General features: G+C 42.3%; 1 non-coding gene across 1 annotated transcript; it reads left to right on the plus strand.

Annotated features, from left to right (window-relative positions):
* The first annotated feature begins 12,859 nt into the window (after positions 1 to 12,859).
* On the plus strand, positions 12,860 to 12,932 carry TRNAV-AAC (transfer RNA valine (anticodon AAC)). Its single transcript has one exon. It is a non-coding gene; the product is annotated as a tRNA-Val (tRNA).
* Positions 12,933 to 13,423: the final 491 nt, after the last annotated feature.

A 13,423-nucleotide genomic window follows, 5' to 3' on the forward strand; every position in this document is an offset into this window, starting at 1 on the left:
AAAAAAAAAAAAAAAAAATCTGTTAGATCAGTTTAGCAAAGAATTACCCTACTTCTCAGTAATTTTTCAGCCACTAACCCCTGCCCTGATCCTTTGCTATAAACCTTCACTTGTTCTTTTGTATTTGGAGTTAAGCCTGATCTCCCCTACTGCAAAACTCCATTATAGTAGTCCCTTGAATAAAATCTGCCTTACCATGTTTAGCTAGTGTCATGAATAATTTTTCTTTAACTAAAAAACATAACAGAACAGCACAGATCAATACTAATAAATCCAAAAACACTAAAGAAAAAAGGTATAATCTAATTGGCTTACAGTAAGGGATAGTTGAAATAATATTAATTGATGGCATATAATCAATTAGTAATAAAATGTAAATTAATTTTATTTCAGATATGCTCTAAATTCCAAAAAAGCATAGGAGAAGGAAGAGGCTTCTTATCTGGATACAAATATTTTAATGTAACCAAATAACTAAATTTTATTAAACAAGTATGAAGTTTAACCTAATTTATGAGTAAAACATATGCCAAAATAGTAAACTGGAGTGCATCAATCTCCTGAGAATTTGAGACACAAATAGTTTTAAACACATATGAAAATGGGTACTTCTAATAACAAATAGGTAATAAAGGAATGTGACTTTTAGAAATAAGTTCATTTAAATACCATCTGTGAACAATAAATTCTTCAAACTTTCAGAGCTGCCGGTGGCTGGAGCCCTGTCCTCCAAATGGATGACAGGCACCTACCGGCCAAGAGTTCAGGTGACATTACAAGAAATGGCGCAGATCCTTACTGCCCTGTGCCTTGGCTTCCGCATCAGCAAACTCCGCCTTCAGTCTTCCAGGCAGCCTGTACTGCTTAGGTGGTAGCAGTGGCCCCACCAGCCCAGCCTCACAGTCCCTGGGACTCCAGTCTTTGGCTCTTACCAACCCTACCTGCGCTGTGGTGCTCGGGCCCAACTCCTCACCTGGATGCAGTGGGTTAGAGGTTGGGTGAACAGACTGACTTGAGCTTGGAGTCCTGAGCCCAGACCTTTCAGGCCAGGGGCAGTCCAAGTTTAGAGACCCAGTCCCTTCTACGTTTCCAGATCTGCAAAATTAAGTAAAACTATACCCAAATGACCAGTACGGCAACGCGGCACTGAGAATGCAGAGAATCATGAGAGCCACTCTCCTTCCTCGCGCCCAGATCCCAACAGTCACCAGAACACTGCGGATCCCACACTCTGCTCCCCAACGACAGTTACCTTGGCAAGTCAAGACCCCAGCCATTGTCACCAGAGGAGAGAGGCAGAGGGAGATTTGGCTACAAGGAAAAAGAAGACAATGTGGTCTTGAATCAGGATACTAGGCTGCTGACTTTGAAAATGGGAGGAGGAGCTATGAGCCAAGGAATGTCCCTGTAGAACCTGGAAAGACCAAGCAAAGCTGCTTCACCTCTGGCACTTCTGGAGGGTTTTAGACACCCTGTCTGACATTTTCATTTTGGTCCACTGAAACTGATTGCAGATTTCTGACCCCTAGACCTGTAAGGGAATAAAGACATATTTTTTAAGCACCAGACCTGAGTTTAAGAGACCTTAGTCTCTTAACCCCAAGTTAGAAGCTGCATAGTCAAGACACCTGCAACCCCCGGGGCAGGGCAAAGATAGGGACCCACATGATACTCCTTTTAGAACAACTCTGTGTTCACACCCTTAACTGGAGTTGAGTTCAGTGAAACAAGAAATTATCCAAGCTGAAGTAGAGAGAGAGAGAGAGAGGGAGAGAGAGAGACCCATAGGGGAATATTTCTGCCCAGTTTCCATTTCCTGTGGGTGGCACACATGACAACCACTACATTACAAAAACCACCATACACCTAGGAGCTATCTTTAAAATTTAAAATGGACATTTCCTGAATGGCTTGCGTTCAGTATTGTGAAACTATTTTTTCTTTTAGAGCATTTTCATATTTGTGGCCCTTTTTTTCTTTCCTTATATATTCCATTTATCAAAACCAACAATACCCAAAAATCCATGATTCAAGACAAAGGAAGGCTTTTGCCCAGTGACCCAAATCCTCACAAATACCATGTCATCATGTCAGGAAACTTCAGGCAGAATAAGGAGGAATTTTATTTCAATACCATTGTCCATACTGTCCTATGCCTTTTTCTGTATCCTTCCAATACACCCAAACATTAACCTCTTGATTACAAAAAAAAAAAAAAAAAGACTTTTTAGAAACCAGGACCCAAAGGGAGGGGCTTTGGAGACCTTTAGCATTTTCTGTCAAGGAAACGCTTTGCCATAAGAGACTGTGGAGTGAGGTGGGGTGAGGGGACCACCTGTGACCAGTTATCTTCCTGGCCAGCAAGAAGGCAGGGGACTGAGTGTAATCAGGTGTCTTCCAAGAAGTGGCAAGCATGCCAGTCAGATAATTTAACTTAGTTTCTTCCCCTCCTCATACAATTTGCCACCATTCCCTCTGGCATTAGTCATTCAGCTACTGCCTCACCCACTGTATTTTGTGTAACTCTGTAATTTTAATTTTGGTATTGTACTGTACATCCTGATATATATTTTGTTTCTTAGATTTTACTTTGCACTGAAAAATCCACCTGTTGTGGTATATATACATCTGCTTCCTTAGTTGTGACTCCTGCAAAACATGAAACTTCATACAAACTTGTATTCACTGCAGTATTTACTCATTCTGGTGATGGACATGCAGGTTACCCCAACTCTCTGCTGCCTGAAGTTGCTGCAGTGACTAGATTCTATGAAGCCACTACAGAGCTAAGCTGGAATTTCACTGAGAGACATTCGTAGAAGTGGGATTGCTGGGTAGTCATCAAAAAGGCTATATAGAAATAAACACTTGTTTAATGCCCATACAGTGAAATCTAAGACCTAGATTGTTAAGATTAAGATCTTACCTTAGCCAGGTGTGGTGATGGGCACCTGTAGTCCCAGCTACTTGGGAGGCTGAGACAGGAGAATGGCGTGAACCCATGAGGCGGAGCTTGCAGTGACCTGAGATCGCGCCACTGCACTCCAGCCTGGACAACAGAACAAGACTCCGTTTCAAAATAAATAAATAAACAAATAAATAAATAAAATAAATGATCTTACCTTTATTTCATGTAGAAATTCATACTTGTAAGATTTTTAGTATGACAAATCAAAACACAGGAAGTACACCTAACTCACACTGGTCTCAGAAAAATTCCCGGGGAAAGTGCCTTGAGGTAAATCTAAAATAATGAGTAAACTTATGGTAAAGAATGAAGGATTTGGGAGAATCATCCAACTGAATGAAAATTAGACATGCATGAAATGTCCTCCCATAGTAATTGAATCTGTCAGCAGTGACCTAAACCTGTGAAACCAGAGAGCTTACATGGCTCTGTCACCCCCACAACCCTCATGGCCTGATCTCAGCCCTTTGGGGAGAGCTTTGTTCAGTCCTAGGGCTTCCTAAGGGATGCAGGATAAATTCTCTGACTTTAACACCTTCTCTGTGGATTTTTCTGGGCCAAATCCACAGAAGTGAAACACTAGAAACTTCCTTTTTCAGTTCTTTGAATTCGGTTTTAAGATCAGCAATATTTTTCTGTGAGGAAGCTGCCTCTTTTTTTATTTAGACAGAGGTACAAGGCAGGAAAAGACTTTTCTTTTCCTTTTTTTTCTGTTTCCTTAAAACACACAAGATTGAGCTCAGGTGTTCTCTTTATCAAAGTCTTCCTGTAGCTGAAAGAGGGTCTGGCTGATTGTCACTTGTAGAAAAAAGCCAAAAGAACAAGAATGAGGTGTAATTAAAAACAGAGTGAGTTTTATTATCCATGCTAGCAACAGGGAGTGTGGACGGCCAAAAGTTGCCACTCTTCAATTTCTGGAGAGAGGCAAAGCATTTTAAGAAAAGGAGCTTGTAATGCAGAGGGGCAAGAGGCAGGAAGTGCCCAGTGGGTGTCTCATTCTGATGGCTTATCTTGAATTATTGTTTCAACTGGTGAAGGGGCCAGTGACATCATAGGCCCAATCAAGTTACAAATTAATGACGGTCAATCTAGCAGATAATCTCTAGCCAACAGTGAATATTGTCCTTGAATTAATCTCCTACTGGAGAGATAATTCTGAAGATGCCTGGTCTGCATCAGGATTCAGCCCCTGAAGCTTCTAAGGAAATATATGACCAGATAAGTGGGCATGGTATGAGCTTAACAAGCATCCAGGTAAATAAATGAGCATAAGGCATGGGAGCATAATATGGGAAAGGGAAGGCAGTTTTAATGCCCATTCCAAGGCAGTAATTCAAGACAAAAGAAAACACATCTGCAGTTTGTCTCAAAGTTATGTCTAGAAACTGGGGAGAAAGAAGGAAAGAAACAAAGTTTTTAAAACGTGGTTTGAAGCTAAGCTGTTTGGTTACATTCCAACCTCCCACAAGATTTTGCTGTTTTTTGTTGTTATTAAAACAAGTAATAGGCCAGGTGCAGTGGCTCACACCTGTAATCCTAGCACTTTGGGAGGCCAAGGTGGGCGGATCGCCTGAGGTCAGGAGTTCCAAACCAGTCTAGCCAACATGGTGAAACCCCATCACCACTAAAAATACAAAAAAAGTAGCCAGGCATGGTAGTGGGCGCCTGTAATCCCAGCTACTTGGGAGGCTGAGGCAGAAGAATTGCTTGAACCCAGGAGGCGGAGGTTGCAGTGAGCCAAGATCATGCCACTGCACTCCAGCCTGGGCGACAGAGCAAGACATCATCTCAAAAAAAAAAAAAAAGTAATCAGAGCCTGGGCAACATAGTGAGACCTCATCCCTACTACAAAAAAAGTAGAGACCAGCGTGGTGGTACTCATGGTTGTGCATGCCTGAAGCCCCAGCTACTTGGGAAGCTGAGGCAAGAAGATTGTTTGAGTCCAGGAGTTTGAGGCTGTGGTGAGCTAAGATCGTGGTACTGCACTCCAACCTGGGTGACCAAGCGAGGTTCTTTCTCATTCATTCATTCATAAGTACATATAGAAACTACAATAATTTGGATGGAGAGTTTATTGCAACAATTGGGTGAGGAGTTACATGTTGATTATAGAGGGAAAAAGTTAAGGAATTGTCTTCTTTACTACAATGAAACTTTAAATGATAATGAAACTTTAAATGACAAACTTTAAGTGACACAATCTTAAATTACAAAAGAGAAGAGAAATTGATTTGTTTCTAAGTGTCCACTCACCTATTTTATGAAAAATCCTCTTTGTGCTTAGGGGTAAAGAGCAGACAATAGATTGTCCAATTCTCTGCTTTGCTGAAAGCGGAACCCTCTTCCTTCTTAGAAATCCCTGAGAAAATTATCTTGGATGGAAACTCACAAGTCCAACTCTTGCTGTTTTAAAGAAGCCAGTCTCATTGGTGAGGTGGGGTCCTGCACGCCCCAGGTGCCTACTCAGATAGACACCATGGGAAAGTGGGGCGGGGCTCAGAGCAGGCAGGCAATTGCAGAGCATGGCGGGAGAGGAGGGCGCTGGTGATGCGAGCTTCAGCTTGCTCAGGATAAAGGAAGGAGAACAGAGGTTCTTGAGATGGCTCTGGATGAAGGAGGGAGAATATAAGTTGTTTTTTGTGTTTGATAATCTAGGAGTGAGGAAAAAGTATAATGTTTCCACCCAGTTCTGAACTAGGAGTCTTTTGTGTGTTAGGCAAGTGTGATAACCACTATACCATGGAAACATGTGGGTAGAATTCCCTCCAAGTGGAGGATGGTATGTGTATGTCTGGACAATTCAGGTTTGGAAACATTTCCTGTTCACATGATGGTTTTTTTTTTTTTTTTTTTTTTTTTTTTTTTTTTTGAGGCGGAGTCTGGGTCTGTGGGCCAGGCTGGAGTGCAGTGGCCGGACCTCAGCTCACTGCAAGCTCCGCCTCCCGGGTTTACGCCATTCTCCTGCCTCAGCCTCCCGAGTAGCTGGGACTACAAGCGCCCACCACCTCGCCCGGCTAGTTTTTTTATATTTTTTTAGTAGAGACGGGGTTTCACCGGGTTAGCCAGGATGGTCTCGATCTCCTGACCTTGTGATCCGCCCGTCTCGGCCTCCCAAAGTGCTGGGATTACAGGCTTGAGCCACCGCGCCCGGCCGGTTTTTTTTTTTTTGTTTGTTTGTTTGTCTGTAATCCTTTCATATCTCTCAGACTTTTCACTTATAAAATCAACAATATCACATCCTGATTAATATTTGCCTACCACAAATGAGTAGCTGTGTTCACCAAATATATTTGCTAGATTGCCTAGCAACCTATTCATAATACCCAAAAGAACTAGAGACATCCCAAGTGCCAGCCATCACATGAATAAGTTTGCATAGAATAATCAGTTCCAATAAGAAAGAACAATCTATGTATGAACCTCACAAACTTGACCAAAATAAACCAGACACAAAACAGGATGCACTCTGTGGTTCCACTGATTTAAATTACAAAGCTAGCAAGACTCCCTTCAGCTGTTAGAAGTCAGAATAGTGGTTCCCTCTGGGAAGAGTGGGTAGTGACTAGAAAAGGACCAGAGATGCTGTTGCGCCATGTGCTGGTTAGGTGGGTATGTTCAGTTTAAGTAGAATCATCAAGATAGATATTTACATGAGGGAGAAATTGATTTTTTGAACAAGGAATTGGCTGATGCAACTGTGGGCTGTCTAGTAAGTGCTAAATCCATAGGACAGGCTGTTAGAAAAGGCAAGCCATCAGGAAGGGCAGACCAGAAACAATGAAGAAAACCAATGAAACCAAAAGTTGGCTGTTTGTAAAGTTCACTGAAATTGACAAACATTTAGCAAAATTGACCAAAGGAAAAAGAAGACTCAGATTACTAAACTCAGAAATTTAAGTGGAGACATTACTACCAATTTTGCAGAAGAAAGGATTATTAAAGAACACTATGGACAATTATAGTTCTTTTATCCAGCAAATCGGATAACCTAGATGAAGTGGACAACCTCCTAAAAGCACACAATCTACCAAAATTTAATCATAAACAGAAATCTGAATAGATCTATAACTAGTAAAAATATTGAAGTAATCAGTAATATCCCAACAAAGAAAAGTCCAGAACCAGATGGCTTCACTATTGAATTCTACCAAATTTAAAGAATTAACACCAATCTTTCTCACAATCTTCCACAAAATCAAAGAGGAGGGAATATTTATGACTCATTTTATGAGGGTAGCATTATCCTGCTACCAAAGCTAGGCAGAGACATTACAGAAAATGAAAATTTACTGAGCCAAGTAATCCCTTATGCAATTTCACGCCGACAATCCTCAAAAAAATTACTGGCAAACTGTCCCAATATCACCTTATAGAATATTCACGCAAAATTCCTCAAAAAAATACTGGCAAACCTAGCAAAGTATTGAAAGGTTTATACACCATAACCAAGTAGGATTTGTTCCTGGAATGTGAGGATGATTCAGCATACAAAAGTCGATGCAATATATACCACATTAACTGAACGAAGGAAAAAAAACTATAATAATCTTAACTGATACAGAAAAAGTATTTGACAAAATTCAGCACCTTTTTGGCAGGTGCAGTGGCTCACACCTGTAATCCCAGCACTGTGGGAGGCTGAGTCAGGCAAATAACTGGAACCCAGGAGTTCGGGGGGGCGGGGGAAGCCTGCCCGCTCTGAGCCCCACTCCCCATTCCCCATGGTGTCTGAGTAAGCGCCTGGGGCGAGCAGCATCCCTCCTCACAGGTGAGACTGGCTTCCTTGGAAAACCAATAGTCGGACTTGCGAGTTTTCCTCCAAGATAATTTTCTCAGGGACTTCTAAATGTGGTGGTGCACACCTGTGGTCCTCGCTACTTGGCAGGATGAAGTCGAAGGATTGCTTGAGCCCTGGAGGTCCAAGCTGTAGTGAGCCAAGATCGCGGCCAATGCACTCCAGCTTGGGTGGCAGGGCAAGACCCTGTCAAAACACACACACACACACACACACACACTCCAGCTTGGGTGGCAGAGCAAGACCCTGTCAAAACACACACACACACACACACACACACACAATTTAAACCAGGAATAAAAGGAAACTTCCTCAACATGATAATGCCCAATTATGAAAAACATACAACTAATATCATTCTGAACAGCGAAAGACTGAAAATTTTTCTCCTACAATCAGGAATAATGGATGCCCACTTTCACCATGTTATTCAGCACAGTATTGGCCAGGAAAAAGTAAAATTATATATGTTCACAGATAACATGACTTTTTTTTGAGAGAGAGATGGGATCTCTCTTTGTCACCCAGGCTGGAGTGCAGCAGAGCTATTATGCCTCACTGCAGCCTCGACTTCCCTGGCTCAGGCGATTACCCTGCCTCATCATCCGGAGTAGCTGGGACCACAGGTGCGTGCCACCACGCTCGGCTAATAAAAAATAAAAATTAAATTTAAAAAAAATTTCAGAGACTGGGGTCTCGCAATGTTGCCCAGGCTGGTCTCGAACTCCTAGGCTCAAGCGATCTTCCTGCCTCGGCCTCCCAAAGTGCTGGGATTACAGGTGTGAGCCACCAAGCCCGGCCGTGACATGATTTTTATATATAGAAAACCCTGAAAATTACACACACACACACACCCCCCCAAACTGTTAGAGCAAATAAAGAAATTTAGCAAAACAAGGATAAACAATCCACATGAGTTTCAGCAGAGAGCGCGGTGGGAAGCGGAGAGCCGCCAGCTGCTTTGGGGGCCTGCAGACCCTCTGGTCTTGGACCTAAGGAAGAGGCGGGGACCCGGTCCCGCGGCGGCTTCTGCTCTGCAGGCTCCCAGAGTCCTTGCTGTGTCTCCCACCGGCCAGGCCCAGGCCCGAGGCAGCGGCGAACCTCTCTTCCCTTCCCACCTCGGTGACCTGGTGGCCGTCTGGTCTCCCAGACAACCCTGCCCGGCCTAGACTAACCGCCAGGACGCAGCGCCTTTATGTGGCGGCGGGTGTCGGGGGCGGGAAGAACCGCGCAGAGGCTGCCGGGGTGTGCAGGGACCGGGAAGGCGGAACTGGGGATGCAGATTCGACCGCCTCTTTCCGCCACTGCGCCATGCGAATTGGGTCCAGAAGATGCCGTTAAGTTTCTTCCCAGAAACTGTCAAGGTGGTGATGTTTCTTGCCCTTGCACTTTTAGTGTACTAAAATCAACGGCCAAACTCTACTATTTATAGCAATCGAAGTATTCACCCGTGCGCCCAATTGCTTTGCAAATGCCAAGCAGGAAAACCTCAGGTAGATAGAGGGAGCAGATAATTTGATTTTTGTTTTCTTTAATTTCACTATAGTGTCCTCCTCCACACATATAAGGGTGAAGTTTTCTTTTTTACGATGAAACAAATCTGTCATTAATGAAAGCATTGTCAAAATCTTACTTCTCAAAGATCCTCAGCTTCAGAATCACCTGGAAGCTTCTAAAAAGTAAGACTTGTGGACCATACCAGAGACCCTCTGCACTAGAAGAGGGTATGGCAGGGAATCTTAGAGATATTCCACCTGGAGAATCACTAGCATAAGTTCTGGGCTTTACATTCCCTCAGAAGAGTCCCATGAACCTGTGGTCAGCAGCTTAGGGCTGGTCTTCTTTACTGATCTGAGGGACAATAGGAAGCTTAGGACTCCCTGCATGGCATCTCTCCCGCCCAGTGGAGAACAGCTCAACAAATTTCCTCTTTAACTACAAAGTCAAATGGAAGCATATGCTACGAAAATGCCACAAAAAGCTGTTGCTACATGAAAATGTCTGAATTTGCTTTAAATTATCATGGGGGTTGGCAGAGGGAGGAGAGCCTGTTGAAGTAGGATCATGGAAATAAGGAGGTCCATAATATTCTCTATAATCAATTTTTTTTTTTTTTTTTTGCCAGAGGTTTATAAAACTACCTAGTATAGCATGGTGGTCAAAAACACCAGTTCTGGAGACAAACACACCTGGTGGTGTCCCTTCCTAGCTAGCATAACCTCAATACATTGTTCTAAGCCTTAACTTGCTCAAATGTAAACCGGAAATGACAAGGATAGATCTTGACTAAAGAGGCTTGACAAAGCTAAAAGTAATTCTAAAAATAAAAGCAGTAACTACTTCTGTAAGTTAAGCGCTGTCTGAAACATTTCACGGAGTTTTTCTTAATTGAGTTTATAATTCTATGAGGTAGACACTGTATCCGTATCCATTTTACCAACTCGGATAGAGTCATGAAGAAGCCAAATAGCTTGCCTAAAATCCTACATATGATGAGAAAGTGGCAGAGGAAGGAATTGTACCCAGATATTTTGGCTCCAAAGATCCCTGCCAGATCTAGCCCTGCCAGTTCATAAGGACTAGGGAGATGCCTCCTCCTCTCTATACTCCCATCCAAATGCTCCGCAATCTGTACGTCTGTTGCTCCACTTTTTGCTTATGGCGTATTGACTGCTTGTGTGCCTCTTTCTTCTCCTTAAGAGTTAGGATTGTGTAATCTTGTCCTGCATGTCTCTGGCACTGCTAGTGACAACATAGGGTCACAGTGGCACATTGTTTGTAGCTCAATAATTTATTTTTCTTTTTTAAAAAAAATTGAAATGGGGGTCTGGCGATGTTGTCCAGGCTGTCTCAAACTTATGCCTCAAGTGATCATCCCAGCTAAGCCTCCCAAAGTGCTGGGATTACAGGCGTGAACCACTGCACCCAGCCAATAATTTATTTTAATTAATAAGAAATAAATGTGTTTACAACCATTTTTTAAAAATTAGAGATGGAGTCTCCCTATATTGCCCAGGCTGGAGGGCAGTGGCTTTTCACAGACACAATCATTAGACATGCAGCCTCAAACTCCTGGGCTCAAGAATCTTCCTGATTTACTTAGTCTTCAGAGTAGGTAGAACTGGTACACCACTATGTCCAGTTTAACAATATTTTTTATCTTTTTCTTTCTTTTTTCCTTTAACAATATTTTTAAAGATCATTGTTGCTGCTAATCTGGTCTTGATTTGTTAACTGGGAAATACAGTCTAATTTGTTAATTGGGAATTACAGTCTTTCTTTCAGTTGTTACCCACAGCATTCCAATTATTCATGATCCAGCTACTACCAGCTCACATGATCTCAAGGTGAGAAGGGGCTTTCTGTTCCTGGCACCCATGGAAGAAAGAATACTAAGTAGAGGAAAACGTAAGCACAGACTTTCTCCAGACTGGTCTGGCAGCCCAACCACCATCTCTAAGCACAGAGAGTTTGTGGTGTTTATATGCAAAGTGAAGTTATAAGGAGGAATCTGGGAGAAGGCAGCTTGCTTCTAAGTGTGCAGTGAAAGTAGATAGAGGAAGACAGTGAAAAGGGAGAGAAGAACAAAGAAAAGAAAAAAATACACTAGCGTTTTATCCTCCTTTTCTAAATCAAATAACATTGAACTGTCACATTCCAGAGAAATACTTATTTGTGACATAGGGTCCAATCTTGTAACCTTTTGCCTGTTCCCCAGTATATCTCATCCTGAAGCTTTCCTGCTCTGCAGCAAATGCTAATAGTCCCAAGAGCTCAGTCTTACAGGTCCTGGTTCCTAAAAGGCTCATTTTCTGGCACTAGAAAGGTGAAGATGAGAACAAGTTGCATAGATAAGATTAGGACACTATGGTAGAATTTTTTAAAAAAATCAAATCATCTGCTCCCTACTCCTCTATCTAATTGAGGTTTTCTTGCCTGGCGTTTGCAAAGAAATTGGGCTCATGGGTGAATACTTTGATTGCTAAAATGATAAAGTTTGGCTGTTGATTTCAGTTCACTAGAAGTACAAGGGCAAGAAATATACCACCACTGTGACAGTTTCTGGAAAGAAAGGGCAGCTTTGAGATTATAGAACCTGGGGCATCTGGAAAACCTCTATTTTTTTCCTGTGGAAGAGACATGGGACCAAAGGCAAATTTTACTGGTATTGTGGTTATCACATTTGCCCAATACAGTAAAGACCCTTGGTTTGAAACTCAGTAGGATTTTTTTTTCTTTTAATTTGAACAGAGCTCTTTTGTTTTCTCTACTGTCCTGGACTTGAAATCGGCTTATCCAAACCCTAGAGAGGCTGACACCCGCATGCTTTCCCCTGCCACCGTTCAGGGCGTTGCCAGCTCCTCCCTCCTGCATGGTCGGCTGGGTTCCACCAGCCCCGCTAGTGTTAACAGGAGGAAGGGTCTCCCTGGTCTGCATCTCTCTGGTGGATCTGGTTCTCATTCCAATGCAGACAGCGGAAAGGGAGGGTTTTCCGCAAGGAGGTCGGCAAGTATTTCTAGAAGGAAAAGAGTTTCTTTTCTAATTAGATCACCAAATACTACACTATACTAGGTTAAGCCATTAGCCAGTCATTTATTATTATTGTTATGGGAAGCATAATGCTCTATTTTTATAGAATTCCTTCCAGTTGAGTTATCATTGAAGCTACTAGTTGGTTACAACTAAACATTAAAACAGGTACAAATTTGAAAACTAATCAGTATTTTTTAAAGTATAAAACAATGGGAAAACATCTAAATACTAGAAATAGGTTTAAAATTAGTTCATAGATTCATAGATGCATAAATCTTAACAAATTACCTTTCCAAAATTAATTCTATGCCTCTTCTTTATATAAGTAACTACTAGGAAATATATTTTGTTATACAAAAAAGTACAGACCAACTATTTATCAAATGTTCCCCAACTTAAATTAGGTCATCGAGTTTTTATATTATAAATAGCAACTGTGAAAGTGTGCAATTCACCATAATCAAAAAATATATATATATCTATATATATGGGGGTGTGGAGGGAAAGAGGCAGAATTCAGGACTAGTCTTTTAAGTGAGAAAGGAGAGTTCCGTCGGCAGTAAGTTTCCGTAGTGTAGTGGTTATCACGTTCGCCTAACACGCGAAAGGTCCCCGGTTCGAAACCGGGCGGAAACAAGAGGTGCTGTTTTCTTTCACCGCTAATTCTGGTTTTGAGTATTTTCCTCTAAACCAATAGAATCTGCTTTTGCCGAGCACGTGAACCCTCAACTTCTGTGCTCCTTCTGTCACCCAGCAACGTGGCGCTGAATCCAGCGTCACACCATTCCCTACCCCACGCCGAACCCTCACTCTCATCCTCCTTTTCTGATCTCCATCTGAGTGGCCCCGGTGGTGGCAACCCCAATAGGCACCGGAGTCCCAGAACCCCACTCGCCTGCACCTCGCAGGTGAGACTGGCTTTCTTGGAATCCAGAGAGCAGCACTTGCGGGTTTTTCGCGGAGGAAATTTCCTCGGGGATTTCTAAGGAACAGGGCTTCGCTTTGAGCCCGTCGGGGAATTATTGGACTTGCTCTTTTTTTTTTGCTGAAGCACAGAGAGGAAACACTTTTTTTTTTTTTTTTTTTTTTTTTTTTTTTTTTTTTTTTTTTTTTTTTTTTTTTTTTTG

This window comes from Rhinopithecus bieti, unplaced genomic scaffold (genome assembly GCF_001698545.2).
Source record: "Rhinopithecus bieti isolate Rb0 unplaced genomic scaffold, ASM169854v2 scaffold_18466, whole genome shotgun sequence".
In the NCBI taxonomy this organism is placed as follows: domain Eukaryota; kingdom Metazoa; phylum Chordata; class Mammalia; order Primates; family Cercopithecidae; genus Rhinopithecus; species Rhinopithecus bieti.